The following is a 16,234-nucleotide window of genomic DNA, read 5'->3' on the forward strand; positions in this document are numbered from 1 at the left end:
TGGAATTTGAACAGCAAAAAAAACCACTTGGAATATTATCCCAATTCAAGGCTTCCCTGGTTTTCTCCCTGTTGAGGTTGAGATGGTTCCTCATGTCCAGAATGATGGAATTCTCTTGGATTCAGAGCTGCTTCCCCCTCCAGGGGCTCCCCTCACCCTGGACATCTCTGACAATGACACAATTTCCCCCCCCCCCCTTATTCCTGATGTGCACTCACATAAATACTGCCTGGTTGCATAAATCTACATAAATTAACATCCCCAATATTAGGAAAGCTCTAATCAGCAGGAAAAAAAAAAAAAAAAAAAAAAAAGAATAGATTAAAGATAAAGGACTTGCAGCAAGTCTGTGCAATTTTGTTACACCTGATGGAAGAACTCAAAGATTCTCCCCCTGCCTCGACTCAGGATGTTTTATTGCATTTATTTGCACCCCCAAAATCACCTGCATCGCAAATTGTTGGCAAAGGGAGGGGGGATTTTCTCCATCAAAGTTGATTGTGATCAACAAAATAATCAGGGGTAGTGCTGAGATGCAGAAGAAATGCACCCAAATTATGCTAATGAGCAAGATTTGGGGAAAGTTTAACCAAAGTGATAATAAGAAGTCACAATCAGCAAAAAAAAAAAGGATGGATTTAAAAAAAAAAAAAAAAAAAGCTGGATTCTGTCATCACAAACCCTCTAAAAATTTTGAGGCCGTTTTTCTGCCTTTTCCACGCTGTCAGCTCCTGCTCCCAGGGCTCATTTGCCACCTGAGACATTTGCAGGTTCCTCCTGCAGGAGTTTAATGGAGCAGGGACAGGGGAGAGGAGCTGGAAATTCTCAGTGTTCCACTGCACTCTCAAGGAAAATATTCAAAAATATTCCCTTCCTCCAACCCTTCACGCCCTGTGCCAGCTCCCACATTTCTGAATCCCACTCCAGATAATTCCCAGCTGTCCTGGCCAAACAAAAATCCATCAAATATCCCCCAAAATTCCAAATCTCCCCAAACCTGCCCACCCCACCTGTCCTCATTTCACTTTTCCCCTGGAGCTGCTCTTCCCTCCCTTCCCTCCAGCACATGGAGGCACCACTGGAGGGCCCACAAGTTGTTTTGAAGGAGTCTATCCTATATTTGCCACCCCCTGGAGTTAAAATATAATGAGCCCTATAAATAATAAATAAATCAGCAATTCTTTTTCATGTCTTTGGAAAAGGCTATTCTCTAAGGCTACACAGCTTTTAGAATTTTTAATGGCACTGCAAGGGCGGGGGGAGGCAGAGAGTTTTTCTTTTATGATTTTAAAGATAAACACATGATTCATGGAGGTGAAGCTTTAAGAAAAGCCCACCCCCCCAAAAAAAAAAAAAAATCAAGGAAATCTGATGAAATCATCTTTTTTTCAGTTCAGTGGAAAGAGAGTGAGGAAAAGTGGATTAAGTTTTGCTTGGAACCTCTTAAGAGAAAACATTTCCACCCACCAGACAAACAGATCAAGTTTTTTTAATGCATCTACACATGGTAATTTGAACAACTCCTCTACATTATCACAGTGCTTGAAAGGATGAGCTCAGTGTCTGACACATCCCCAAAAAGGGAGACACCAAATGGGGAAGAGGAGATCGAGCTCTGCTTATTTATTTGGGATTTTTTTAGTTTTGGTGTTGGGACAACAGTTCAGATTGTCTTTACGGTATTAATAACAGAAATACCCCAAATCTGGGGGGATTAATATATCAGGAAAATTCAACCCAAACATCTTTGATGAGAATTACCACAGCTGAGTTGAGGAAGAGCAAAAAAAAAAAAAAAAAAAAAAATCCAAGATCACCCCCCTAGGTCCTGTCTCAGCAAAGCTTTTCCCGCCTCCTTCCTTCCTAATGAGGCGTTTTCCAACAACGAGGAGAGAATTCCCTGTGGGATGGGAGCACCAGAATGAAGATGTGCAGAAATTTATCCCCAGCGGGGGCACAGGAAAGGGGGCACAGGGGTGGGAGTCAAAGTAACTCACCCACACCTTGATATTTCCACTGCTCCCATCTCTCCCCCAGTGAAAAATCCCAAATCCAAAACATGGGGGGGGGGGGGGGGGGGGTTGTGTAGGAAAACATCCCCAAACTCTTCAGCTACCCCTGGTCCAGCAGAGTTTTATTTCTCTTTTTGTATTCCCAAGAATCAGAGCAAGCCCTGCAGAACAATATCAATGTAATCAATGTGATTAAATGCCCATGAGAGGATGTCAGCAGTGCCAAAGGGAGCCAGTGATGGAACAAAAGCAAGGGCAGGGGGTTATTTTTGGATTTGTTTTGTTCTCCTTGTCATTCCCTATCCATTTCCCCCCACGTAAAATAGAAGTGGAACAGAATTCTTGGGCACTGCCAAGGAAAAACAGGTTTTAGTTGAGCCCAAATGCCCTGGATAAAATCTCTTTTCTTGAGGCAGTGGGAAATACATCCCGAAGTTATAACCTCAGGAAGGGGTGCCCACGTTTCCTGCCACTCAGAGTTAATTACCTGTCTAATTACCTGGATATTGCTGTCTAATTACCTCTACCACTCTGCTGGGCTGGATGGTGTGGGCAACAATTCTGCTGTCCCGGGAAAAGCCACGTGGAAATCACAGAGCAGAGGCTCCACTCGCATCTCTTTGCACTTAAAGAGGCTCAAAACCAGCACGGGACAAGCAGAGCACCTGAGACCCCAGAACCCTTCCCCACAAAACCCTCATGAAGGGATTTTTTTTTTTTCCTAGCTCTTTCTCATACCTGGATGAGAACTTGAATATTTCCGAGTCTGTGTCTGTGGGATGAGTCATTTCCTGCTAATTTGGGAAAACCTGGGCTTTGCTTTGAAGGCAGAGAAGTTTTCTTTCTGCATTTTGGGAGCTGGCAGGGGGGGATTTGTCTCAAATCGAGCTGTGTGTGCATTTTGGGTTGCCAGGCAGGTTCTTCCAGAGTGATCACAGCTCAGAGCAGCTGCAGAGCTGAGCAAACTTTGGGCAAAGTCCCATTTTTTGGGGGGGTCAGCATCTCCTACTCTGCACCTTTTGTTTCACTTGAAATCTCCCATTACTGTTCTAAAAGCTCCGAGATGGTCCCCAGAGGCCAGACAAGAAAATAGGAATTGTAGGAAGATTAAAATGCTGATCTCGAGCTCTAATGCCCCTCAGGAGTTGCACAAACATCCACTTGGAACGGGGCCCATCTGGATAACAGCAGGAATTGTTCAGGAGCAAACCCTGAAGGTTACTGAACACACCAGCTTCCCCTAGATCTCCTATTTTCTTTATTTTCACCCATTCTCCAGCCTGGAGACCACTTCAAATCCCTGGCAGTGCTCACAGGGCTTGGGGCAGGTGAAAGGAGCCCTGGATTTGGGGATTTTGTGAGGCACTGATGGGGTGGGAGAGCTCTGGATGCTCTCGGGGGCTGGTGCAGCTCCCTGAATGTGTCAGGGAAGGATGAGGTGAACAACTCAGGGCCATTTTTAAGAAGGGTTCGATCAAAACTGTGCAGAAACAGGGACAGCCCACCAGGAAGAATGGGAGAATTCGGTTTTCACCTTAAAAAGCACCAAAAATAAAGGACAAGGCTCGGCTGGGATTTATTTCTCCTGTGCTCTGCAGCCCCTCTCTGGCACTGCACTCATTGTTCCTGTTTCCTCAGCCTCCCTTTCAGGGAAGGGGGGCCGGGATCTGAAGAAAGCCTGGGATGCCTTGGCAACCTGTTTTATCTCCCCTTTGATCCCTCCCCGGCCTGTTGCAGCATCAATACCCACTTTGATCCTCACATTTCTTGCCTCTCCCCATTATCTGTCCTTCCCTCTGCAGGAACACGCTGATTTCCCACTAATTCCACCTCCCCACACGCTCCTGAATTTTCCCTCCTCCCCAGGCTCACCCTCCTCAGTGCCCACAGCACTTTTTGCCTCAACCCTTCTGCATTCCTGTGTCAGTTTTGGGTACAACCCCTCAGTCATGGGGACACACAGCCTCCAAATTTTGGGTTTACACACCGTCTTGAGTTTAATCCAGAGAAGTTCTGGATCCTCAACAAATCCTCCCAGCTGCCCATTGCTGCATCTGAGGGTAGATGGGCACTGATGTTCCATCCGTGGCCTTTTATCTTCCTGGGGACCTTTGTGCTGCTCCCAGTCTGTTGGTCCCTCAAGCCCATCTCCTTAGAGTGATGCTACATGTCTTCAAAAAACTGAAAAAAAAATTCCTTTCCCCAAGGCAAAATCAAGTCAAGAGACCCTGGGGATCCTATGCTGGTCCAGAGAGGCTCTGGGGATCCCTGCTGATCCAGAGAAGTTCTGGGGATCCCTGCAGGCTGCACCCTGCCCCAGGAGCCCTGTGTTCACTGCAGCTTCAATCACAGATGAAAACAGAAGTGTTGGTGTGAAGTTGGTCCTCCAGCCAAGCTGACAGGAGCAGCTGCTTTGGTTTTCTCATTTCCTCTCCTCCCTTTACCTCTTGGCTGCTGAGTTATTGATGTCCCTTCCAAAGACACGGGGCTGCCAAGCCCTCAGATCCTTTATTTTACTTTATTTTATTATTTGTGTGGCGTTTTGGAGCTTTCTCAGAGTCCAGAGGAGCAACCTGCAAACGTGCACGGAGCCAAATCCTTGTTGCCCTTCATGGCTCTCCTGAAAGCTCCTTTGCAGAGGGAAGCAGTGAAGCAGCAGCTTTTCCTGGGGAAAAGAAAAGCTTTTCCTGGGGCTGCATCTGTGGCCCATCATGATAAACTACCCCTGCTCCTCGCCTCATTGCTGTCTGTGCTCACTCTCTGTCTCCTGGCACATTTAATTTCAGCTGTCTGAGGGGAAAGACCATCCTTCTACAGAGTCCTTGTTCCTCTCAGCACCAGAGGGATTAACTACACCTGAAGCCCCTAAACAAAAAGTGGAATAATTATCTCATGTACAGCAGCAATCCCATTTTAAAACATCATCAACTCCAGTGCTGCTGGGCTATAAATGGGTCCCAAATCTCTGAATTCAGATTTCTCCTCTCTCTTCTTTCTCCTTTTTTTAATTTTTTTTTTTTTTATTCCCTGCCTCATCAGAGCTGGGAGTGCACTTTTGGGGCTACTCTACATTTCAAGGCTGCTTTAGCACTTTAACTGCTTGTGACAAAGGGAAAGGAAAGGACGTGTGAACAGCTAAGGAACAAATTCCTAATGACTACGGGGCACTCACACATCCCTTATGTGAGTAACTGAGGAGATTTCCTGGCTGTGGAAGCAGGAATAGCTGATTTCACACAGAGCTGTAAGGACCGAGAGGAGGACAGGAGGATTTGGTCCTGGTCATTCAGAAAACCTCTCCACCTTCATTTTTTGGTGACAGGAGAGCAGCTGCTGCCTCTACAGCTCCCCTTCCTCTGGGATGACACAGGAGGGGCTGTGGGGCAGGGAAACCTTCCTGGGGTCAGCAGGGAAAGGGATGGAGACCTCTGTGCTGTGCCAGGGCAGCTGCCAAGGGAGGCTCCAGCAGAGCCCTGCCACCTCCTTGGGACCTGTCACACCCCACCTTGGGGATCTGTCACACCCCACCCTGGGATCTGTCACACCCCACCTTGGGGACCTGTCACACCCCACCTTTGGGATCTGTCACACCCCACCTTGGGGATCTGTCACACCCCACCCTGGGACCTGTCACACCCCACCTTGGGGATCTGTCACACCCCACCTTGGGGACCTGTCACACCCCACCTTTGGGATCTGTCACACCCCACCCTGGGATCTGTCACACCCACACTATTTCCCTTTTCTTGCCCCTTCTCCACAATATTTCCCTTTTCTTGCCCTCTCTCCATGTGAAGAGCTCATCTGGGTGCCCAGGGAGCTGATTGCTGCAATCAGCTCGTGTGTAATTAGTGACCAGAGCTGGGCTGGTGGCCCCTGGGATCCAATAACCCCCCATGGATCCAATCCAGGATTTTCCCACCCTGTATTTACGTTTAAGAGCCATGAACGATCCTCTAAGCACAGCAAGAGCCGATTGCTCTCTGCCCTGTTTGGGTCACAAAGGCCAAACAAAAATGGAGCAACTCTTCCTCAAACCCACCCTGCAGTTCCCTCTCTTTTCATTTATCCCACTTTGTTTTATTTTTTTTTTATGATGTGGACAAGAGTTTCATTTGCTGATGCCATGGGAATCGATACATAATGATAAATTCTCTGTGGCTCAGTAGCTGATTCCCAATCTTTTATCTGAATTACTGCATCGATCCTTGGGAAAAAATGAATTGCAAATAAAAATACAAGACAATTAAATGCTGGGCAATTAGCACTAAGCCTCGAGGAAAAAAAATGACTTAAATGTAAAGGGGAGAACTCAGTAATCTGCTTTTATTCCTATTTTTTTCAAGGATATCAACCCTGATGTTAAAGAGAAGAAATGTTTTTCTTAGGAGATGTTTTTCCCAAGAGGAAACACTTCCAGTTATGCACTGGTGACCTCCTCTCCATCATCTGGAGCCATTTATTTTGGGATTAAATACATTGTTCTGGTAAACCAGTGGCTGGATCCTCTGTTGTTATTTCTCTGGGAAAATCCCCAGGCTTGAACACCAATTATGTCATCAAAAATCTGGAATAACCCCACTGATTTCAATGGGAATGGTGAAATTTGGCACAAATTCCTGCAGGGGGTCCTTCCAGCCCGGGATGTGCATCCAGGACAGGATGGTTCAGTGTCAATTAAAAGGATCCCTAAAATAAAACCCTGCTGGGAGCAGCACAAGGGAAAAGGAACACTCAGAATTCTGTTTGGAGTTAGAATGAGAAGAACACCCCTGCCAAAAAAAACCCCAAAACGGTTCAAATGAGTTCCATAAATCTCTTATCATTAAGGATTTATGGATGTGGACAGGGAAGGGGAAAGGAAAGAGAAGGGAAAATTTGATTTAATAACTGGAAATAAGAACAAGGCATCCACCAAAGGTAGGGATGGTTTGGGATAGGCCGGGATTAACCCTTAAGCTGTGCCATGGGAACACTGAGCTGGTGTTATCCATGGCAAACCCTGGAGCAGAGCTGTTTGTAGGGATTTATTCCCCATCTCTGAGCCCCTGTGAGGCTCAAATCTCCATTTGAGACAGGGAATCCAGCACATCACCAATCCCAGCCCAGGAATTGCTCATTAACAAGATTTTCTGGGCTCAGAGCGAGTCCAGCCAGGCCCCCAGAGCCAGCCTGGAAACTGAAATCCCTCATCCCATCACTCCTTAAATATTCCCTACAGCTTTCAAAGCTAAACCCTGCCCAGGACAGGGCCCTGACGATGGGCACCATGTGGACATTGCCAAGGCTTCTGTGTTAGGAGAATTAAAAATATTAAGAGTAGATTATTTCAGGGAGGAGAGGAAGAAAAGGTGGCGGGGTAGAGGTGACAAATGGCACGGGAAGATCAGCTGGAGGCTCGTGGCTTTGCTTTCCATAATAAAGGGATGCAATTACATTAAAAGAGGATTCATTTGGAGCTGATAAAAGGAAATACTCTTCTCACACGCAGAGCAATTAGGCAGCGACAATCTAGCACAGATAGAGAGGATTGTCCCCAAAAAAAGGAACATTCCCAGGGGAACAACATCCCCAGCTCTTGGGGATCAAGGATTTGAAAGGGATACAGACTCAGGCCTTGGAGAGAGAAGCTCAGCAAAGCTGTCCCTCCATTCCAGAGGGACTTTTCCCTGCCCACAGCAGCTTTTTGATGGAAGGGAATGACCTGGAATCATTTCGTGCCTGGTCACAGTGACACTGACACCTTCAAACTGGGTTGTGGCACCCATCAGTGGAGGTGTGGTGACATTAACAGGGGGAAAATGTCCTTGAATCTGCTCTAGAAAGAAAAAAATCCAGCCTTACAGCTAAGAGAACCTCTGCCAGAAAAACAGTGCTAATTACAATAAATTAAAGACCATTGAAAGCATTTTTACCTTCTTCAAATTCAGTAGGAGCAAGAGCCAGCCTCAGTCTGGGGGATCAGGTGAGCTTTCCCCAACAAATCCACTACAAAAACTGGAAATATTATTTCATAAAGTCCCAGAATGGTTTGAGGTGGAAGAAAACTTAAAATTCATCCAGGCCAGGTTGCTCCAACCTGGCCTTGGACACTTCCAGGGATGGAGCAGCCCCAGCTTCTCTGGGCATCCTGTGCCAGTCCCACCTCACCTTTATACTCAAATATTTCTTCCCAATATCTCACCTAAATCTAATTTCTCCAGTGCTGTTTATTAGCAGAACAGGCTCCTTTTATGCTGGGAATTGTGTGGTCACATGGGGAGATAAATGCTGCTGAAAAGCCCCTGTGATCTCAACCAGAATGAAGCACGATGGGGATAAGTAACAAACAAATGTAGGCAATGAAAGAAAATGGATAAAAGCTCTCCAGATAAGAAGTGTCCAGAGGCTCTTCATGTTGGTTTGGTTGTGTTGTTGTTTTTTTTTTTTTTTTTTTAAGAATCACAGTAAATTGATTGCTTAAAAAAAGTGTCTTTGACACCGTTTTAAGCAGAAAACCAAATCTGAGCTTGATAAACACGAAAATTTATACAGGAAATGATTTATGCTCATCCAATCAGGGATTTAAAACATGCCACAGACAAAAATCAAAGCTGCTCCAAATACTCTTCCCAGACACCCAGAAGTGACAAGCTTTAGGCCAAGATTTATCAGGAGAAACTCTTTTTTGGAATCTGTTGTTGCCAACACACACGTCTGAGAAAGTTGCAATCACAGAGTATTCACAGAAAGCAAAGTGTGTGAAACTGCCACTAAAAAATTCATTTCCAATCAAATGAATGAGCAGCTGAATGGGGCCTGTTTTCCATTTGAAAATGTCATTCATCCCCAAGCAAATTATGTTGTGAAATTGTGCTAATTTTGACCAGAGGGGGATAAAAGAATATTGACAATGATGAGGTGTTCTGCTTTGGCAGTTTTGGAATAATTTCGCTGCTGTGGCTTTGGGAGATGATTTAAATTGCAATTTATCGTGTGAGAGGTTACAAACACCAACACTGAAGCAAACCTGCTCTCTTTTGAGAGCTGACCAAGATCCACCTAAAAACAGTCAAAGGTTTTTTGGTTTTTTTGATCTGCTCCTGTTAAATCACTGCTTATAAAAACCTCCTCGTGTCTGAGCTAAATGTATGCACGAACCCATCTGTTGGGCCCTTTTTTAGCTGAAAGGAGCTGACATGGGCTGCAAAAAGTCATCTGCAGGATGAGCAGCATCTCACCAGAGCTGGCTGCAGGGGGGAATCCATCCTGGGAGAGGTTCTCAAAGGGATTGTGCTTTGAAAATCCAAATATTTCGGGACACATCTCCCTTCCTCCACTTTGAAACGCTGAGACAAAAGTCAAGGGGTGCTTTGAGTGTTTGCCTTGATTGTGCTGGGCTGTTCCTCCTTTCCACAGCCTTTAACCTACAAAATGTGATATTTACACTAAAAAAAAATATTATATTTTTCCTGACATAAACAGACAGTGTGGCCAAATGCTCCAGTAAAATGGGAAGAGACTGACGTGGCTCAGTCTTTAGTATTAAATGGGTTTGGGAATGCCACTCTCCCATTTTTCCCTTTTCTCCTTATTTCCAAACTTCTCCTTCCCCTCCTCCTGCCCCGAGGATGCACAGCCCCTTCAGAGGGACAGGGGCAGGTTTTGACAGAAAAACCCCTTGAAAAGTGACAGAAATGCTGAGCTCAATGGGGGGTGAAAAGGGCAGAGCTGGGGCAGAGCCAGCTCAAGAACAGAAGTTCTGAAGCTCCTGAACTTGGCAGAAATTCTGAAATTCCCCCAGCAGAGATTGGGGCTGGTCCCTCCCAGCTCTCTGAATTCATCCCCTGGGGGAGGCAGAAGGGACAGGCCCCTGCCTGGTGACATTTCCTGTCTCTGTGGCCACCCAAATTTCATATTACCTGTCTGGGAGGTGTGACAGTGCCAGGAAATATTCCCAAGGGGGTTCACCAGGCCATAAACCCCAAAAAGGAAAAGTTCTGCTGCCCTGAACATGTAAATGTAAAGATGGAGGTGTGGAGAGATGTCCTGGGTGTCCCCTCTCTGTGACAGCACCTTCAACCTTGAAGGGATAAGGGAACAGAATAATTTTTAGGAATGGGAGTAGAAAATCTCAATTCTGCAGCACAGTGGGATTGGGAAAAGGAGGAAACAAAAAAAAAAAAAAAAAAAAAAGGAGCTGAATTTTGCAGAAATAAGGGCAAACGTTGGCATTTTTCGAGGAAATGATGTGCTGGGAAGGTGTTGAGTGCCTGGATGGATCCTGGAGAGGGGTTGGGATGAGCGGCAGCAGCTCCAAGGCACAGCAAAGGGATGGGAGGGAAAAGCCACAGCAAGGTGTGAATTCAGCCCACACAGCCCCGCTCATTTCCTCCCAAAATAGGCTCTAAACGCTGTGAATCACCCAATTCCCAATTTAATTCACAAAATTATTCAAGGGAGGGAGAACAACAGAGGAACGTCTGTGCTGCTGAGCTATGCCGGGACCCAGATATTGAACATGGGTTTAGAACAAATTAAACTTTTTTCCCTTCCCTCATTGACAAGGATCTCCAAACAACGCAGTGGCAGGAAATAAAAGCATTTAGCAACACCTCAGTGGTTGTTTTTTCCCAGCCAGCTGCTCCAGCAGGGTTTTGATCTGCCCAGAGGTTACAGCTGACTGCTTGTGCTAATGTCATCTCCAAAAAAAAAAAACCAAAAAAAACCAAAAAAAACCATCAAAGCAGCTCTTCTGGAAAACACAAACATCCATTTATCCCCCTCCTGGTGCCATGGAATGGCCTGGCTTGGAAAGGACCTCTGAGAATTCCTTGTTGAAGGGACATCCCAGATTGCTCCAGATCCCATCCAGCTTGGCCTTGGACACTTCCAGGGATGGGGCATCCTTTGGGAAATCCATTGTGGGGCCTCCCCACCCTCACAGGGAAGGATTGCTCCCCCATATCCCATAAAAAAATCCAGTTTGGGTGGTGGGGGGACTGAGGATGGGTGAGGGGGGATTCCCTGCCTCGCTGAGGGATGCCTGGCTGCAGCTTTAGGGATTCTCCTGGATTCCAATCCCATCCTGGCAGCTCCTCAGGGCTGGCATTGCCAGCACAGCACAGCGAGGATCTCTGTGCTCAAGGATGACTTTGTGGCAACCAAACTCCCCGACAAAAGGCAGGAATTCACATCCAGCAGCTGGAATTCCACAGGGATTCCCAGGATTTGACTCAGACAAAGTGCTGGGGAGGCCGCTTGGAGTTGCTGCTTCTCTGCATGGGCTCATTAATTAAGGATTCATCTGAAAGCATCCCATGGCTCTCTCCCGTGGTGCCCGGGCTGTTCAGAGCTGCTGCTGCTCTTCCAGGGCTCTTCCTCAACTCCCAGAACCAGGAGCAGCTGCTCCAAACCGAGCTGGGATGTGGGAGAGCGGCTCCAGCACATCCCAGCTCGTGGTGCTGCAGAAAATGTGCCTTTTTTTTTTTTTTTTTTTCTCCCCTCTGATTGATCAAACAGCAGCAGCAGCTCTGAGCACTGCGGGGTTTTTTTTTTTGTTTTTTTTGGGAAGGTTTGGTTCATTCAGAGGCTGAGTCACGCTGGGGAGAGGCAGCTCTGGTTCTGGGGATGGAGGAGGTGGGGAGGAATAAGGGGGAGGCAGAAATATCCCCTTAAAAAGAGCATTTCAGGCCAAAAAAGCGTAATTTTCCGTGATCGTGTTCCATTTAGGATTATATACTGAGGTAAAAATAAGTCCCTAAATACCAGGCTGGGGCATTTACAGCCTGGGTTTGGAGCTATAGATCCCCAGAGCAAGGCAAATCTTCCTCTGCCAGAATTCCAAGCACAAAATCTGCACGCTCCTAGATTCTCTCCTCTGTGCTGCTCTTTTTCTTTTCCCCAAGCCCTCTCACGCACTGCCACAAAAATCAGACCTTTTGATGCAATTTTGGGATAGTCAGGGATCTCTCTCTTCCCATTTTTTTTTTTTTTTTTGCTGTTTCCTCCCCTTTTCTGCACCAAAATTGGCTGCAAACCCAAAAGCAGCCGTGGTGTCACCTGGGTGGAGCTTTCAGGCATCAGGGGCTTGAATTCCTGCTCTCCACTTCTTCCCCTCCTATCCTTAGCAAGAAATTTCCACTTATCCAGCATTTCCCACCTCCCTCCCCTCCAAACCTACAGACAGATGCTGCTGGAGTGAATTCCTAAAAAAAAACAAAACAAAAACCCAACCCAGCTCCTTCATTTTTTTTTTGGAGCTTTGAGTTTAATTAGGCTCATTCTGCACCTGTCTTGATGACACGTGAAGGAAATTAATGGGACCAGCAGCAATTCCAGACTTCCCTGTGGCCTGTGGGAGCTTCCAATTACCTCCAGGACCGGGCTATGTCAGGGAGAAAAAGAAAGGACTTTAATTATTGACCCTGCTGTGCTGGGGGATGGCAGGAAAATGGAGATTTGGCTGCACCACATGATCGGCACTTGGAGAGGGACAAGGCAAAGGCGTCAGGAGCAGATAAATTCCAAATGTGGAGCCTTCCCCAAAAAAAAAATCACAGGTGGAAAATGAGCCAAAGCAGAGCTGCAGAAGTTCAGGGGAGAGCTGGTGATGCAAAACCCAGCCCTAAACCAGAGAACTTGAGCAGCCACAAACACACCTGTCCAGGTAAAACTGCTCAATTCCCTCCCCTTGGCTTTAATCCCACACCAGTCCAGTGACTCTGGTGGATGCACGACCTCGAGGTGAGAGAGAGGAGGGATGATGTGCAAGAAGGAGCACAGAAGTCGATTTTTTTTTTTTTTCATCCAAGTTGCTTTCCTCCAGTAAAACCCTCTTTCATCAACACAAGAAAAGAACGAGATGAAAACGAAAAGAAAGAGGGTTTGTTACTCTGGGTTTTTATGGATTTGTGGGGAAGTTTTCTGGGAAGTGTTTGGCTGCTGGTGGATGGAGGCCAGAGCAGAGGGGGTGAAGGCAGGTTTGTGGAGGCAGGTGTGCACTGCCAGGTGCCCTGGGGCTGCTCCCTGCAGGGCAGCAGCTCAGGGAAGGGCCCTGGCTCCCAGCCCTGCCTCTGTCGTGCCTCACATTCCCCAGGGCTGTCACAGCTCCGGGGAGGCTGCGTGGGCTGGGCCATATGGAGCCATGGAGGGAGGCACAAACATCCCCATCCAGCAGGACTCAGCCTTTGCTCTCCTCTGCCCTGGCCCAGGAGTTCCCTGTGTCACCTCGGGATGTCACAGCCAGCCTTCCCCACTCTCCTGGGAAGGTTAAAACCAAGACTAAAGCTCTGTGATCCTGACCCATCTGCACCAGGAAGGTGGAGCCGTGGAAAGGGGTTTTAACCCTTTAAGTGAGGCAGAAATAAGATGCACAGCTCCATGGGCGTCTGTCACGACAGGAAGAAAGAGCCAAGTTTATTCAGAAACACCCTTGGGTTTATAGCAAGAGTAGAGAAAAGGAGATTGGTTCAGAGAGAAGACACCCCATTGCCAGGGCCTGGGCACACACCACAACAGGGGTTTGATTTTGTTATTAATTCCTTTTTATTTTGACCAAATTATCACCCTGGGAGAAATTCTCCCTGGCCTTGAGCTGGCCCAGCTCATGGGCTGGGAACAGAGCTGGGAAGCTCCAGCCTGGAATATTTTCCAGGCTGTAATTTTCTTACTTTCTCAATATGTGTCCCACAGGAAGGCAACTCCATCCAGCACACCCAAAGCTCCAAGCCTTGTACCTTTAATTATTGTTATTCTCTCAAAGCTCTGAAGGAAGGTGGAGGTGAGACCATTTCCCATTTTCCCAAATCCCAGAACGGTTTGGGTTGGAAGGGACCTGAAAATTCATCTCATTCCAAACCCCCTGCCATGATCAGGGACACCTAAACCAGGATTCTCCACACCCTGTCCATGAACACTTCCAGGGATGGGGCAGATTCCTCATGGCAGTAATAGATCCCACTTCTGCATATCTTAGTGCCCAGTTTCTCCCTTCCCTCCTGGAATAGATATAAAATATCTCCAATTTTTGTGCTGGTTTTTGGGATGGAATGGAGTTGATTTTCTCTCAGTTCATGAAGATAGGAGGAGAAAAAGAAGAAGGAGAAGAAGAAGGAGACACAGGGGATGTTCAGAGCTGAACACCTGATGATGGAACATGAAAAATGAATTCCTTGTTTTCCTTTGCTTTCCTGGCTTTTGCTTTACCTATTAAACCATCTTTATCTCATCCCACGAGTTTTCTCACCTCTCCTCCTCCACTTCTCTCCTCCCATCCCACCCTGGGGGCCGAGCTGAGTTTGTGCCTGGGGTTAAACCACGACGTGTTTTTGGAGCCACACAAAAACAATGAAGGCTGGGAGGATTTGTAGGTGGATGTGACATGTGAAGGACAATTTCACTCAATCCTGCAGCTGAATGATGGCTCTTTGGGTAATTAGCAGCAGATATTTTTAAACAAATTGGTCCCTCCGGCTGAGGGCAACTCTGAGGCTGAAATCAATCCTGTACAAGCATTATATTAATTTCAGAGATCTTTGTCTCTGTGGACAAAAGCCCCACTGTCTTCCTGTGAGCGTTGTGATGATGAGACCATTAATATTAGATAATCATGGCTTTGAAAGATTAAATGAAAAATGGTGGTGAGGAGGAAAAGGCATCATGTTAAATAAAAGTGCTGCCTGTGTAGGCTGCTAGCACTCCTCTGTTGACAGATTCAGACTGAAGCTATCAAAGCAAGGTGAAGGCAGAGGTGGTTTCTGTGTCTGTCCAAAGAGACAGAGGTGCAGCTCTGAGGCAGGGAAAACAGAGTTAATCACACACAAAAGGCATTTCACTGATCCCCAGCAGAGATTCTGCTCCTTTTCCCAATGCTGCTCATCCTCAGAGCCTTTCCTCTTGCAGGGCATGCTCAGGGTTTTGATTTGAGGCACAGAACCTTCCTCTGGAGGATCTCAGGGGGAACATCTGTGGTGGGGACAACTGCAGGGAATCAGAATATGCTGAGGTGGGAGGGACCTGCATGGACACCCCAAAATCCCACCCTGTGCCTGCCCAAACCCTCCTAGAGCTGTGGCAGCCTCGGGGTTTGGGACAATTCCCAGGGGAAAGAAACTTTTCCTGATATCCAACCTAACCCTGCCCTGACTCAGCTCTGTTGTCCCTCGAGTTCTGTCCCTGGTCACAGCCTTGAAGCCAGAGCCCAGCCCTGAATTTGAGATAAAGCACCTGGAACTCCAAACAAGAGCCAGAGCACTCCCCAGGGCTGTGGGGATGAGGGAAGGATGGGGAGGTGGCACTGGGAGAGTTGGAGAGGCAGGAAGGAGAATTATCAGAGCAAGGAGCAGGAGCACAGCCCTGCCCACAGCTCCTCTCCACACCCAGAGCTTGGCAAAGGGAGAGCACAGCTTAAAAAAAAAATTTAAAAAGCCATGAAGCAAATCCCAGATCACTCCAGGAGTGTCCCCCCTTGCTCCAAGTATCCAACATCCTCCTTTCTCTCCTGACCAAACTGGCCTTGGATGGCTCCAAACCCCACAGTGAGGCCCCAGCACCCCAAATGATGCCTTGGGGAGCTGGAGCAGAGGCTACAAGGAGAATAAAATGGGTATTTATTGTGAGGCCACAAAAGCCACAGCCCAGCAATATCAGTGCCACAGTGGTGGCCCCTGCCTGGATGGCTCCAAGGTGGAAGGAAAGGAGGGGTTGGTCACAAAATCTCACATTTTTATAGGTTCTGGTTAATTTGCATGAACCCACTCTCCACCTTTCCACGGAGTTTGTGCTCAGGGCCTGAAGTTTGGAGAAACTGTCCTGGAGTTCTTAACTAGAATGGGACTGGTTTGTGTTCATCCCCCCAGCACATCAGAAAAGCACATCCAAGGAGAACAGGAAAAACTTAAAACTAAAGGCATCACAAAAATCCCTGATATCGCCACGTTCCTTCCCTAGAATTTCAGATTTCTTCCACATTGGTGCCTGGCACCCCCTGGATATGCCCAAACTCGGTAGAAACATCACTCCAAAGAGGCACAGGCCAACCTGGCCACGCCTGGCACTTTTGCCAGCACAGGGCAGGAATTTAATTGCCAGCCCATCCCCATTCCAGAGGCACGTTTTCCTCTTCCTCCCTCTTTTTCTTTGGCTCATTCCAAGGGAATTTTATGAATATAAAAACCTTACCAGTGTGTAATAAGCAGAATCCTCTTAGAGCGAATCTGACAGGCACTGAGGATGTTTTAATG

Source organism: Sturnus vulgaris, chromosome 23 (genome assembly GCF_052056855.1).
Source record: "Sturnus vulgaris isolate bStuVul1 chromosome 23, bStuVul1.hap1, whole genome shotgun sequence".
NCBI lineage: Eukaryota > Metazoa > Chordata > Aves > Passeriformes > Sturnidae > Sturnus > Sturnus vulgaris.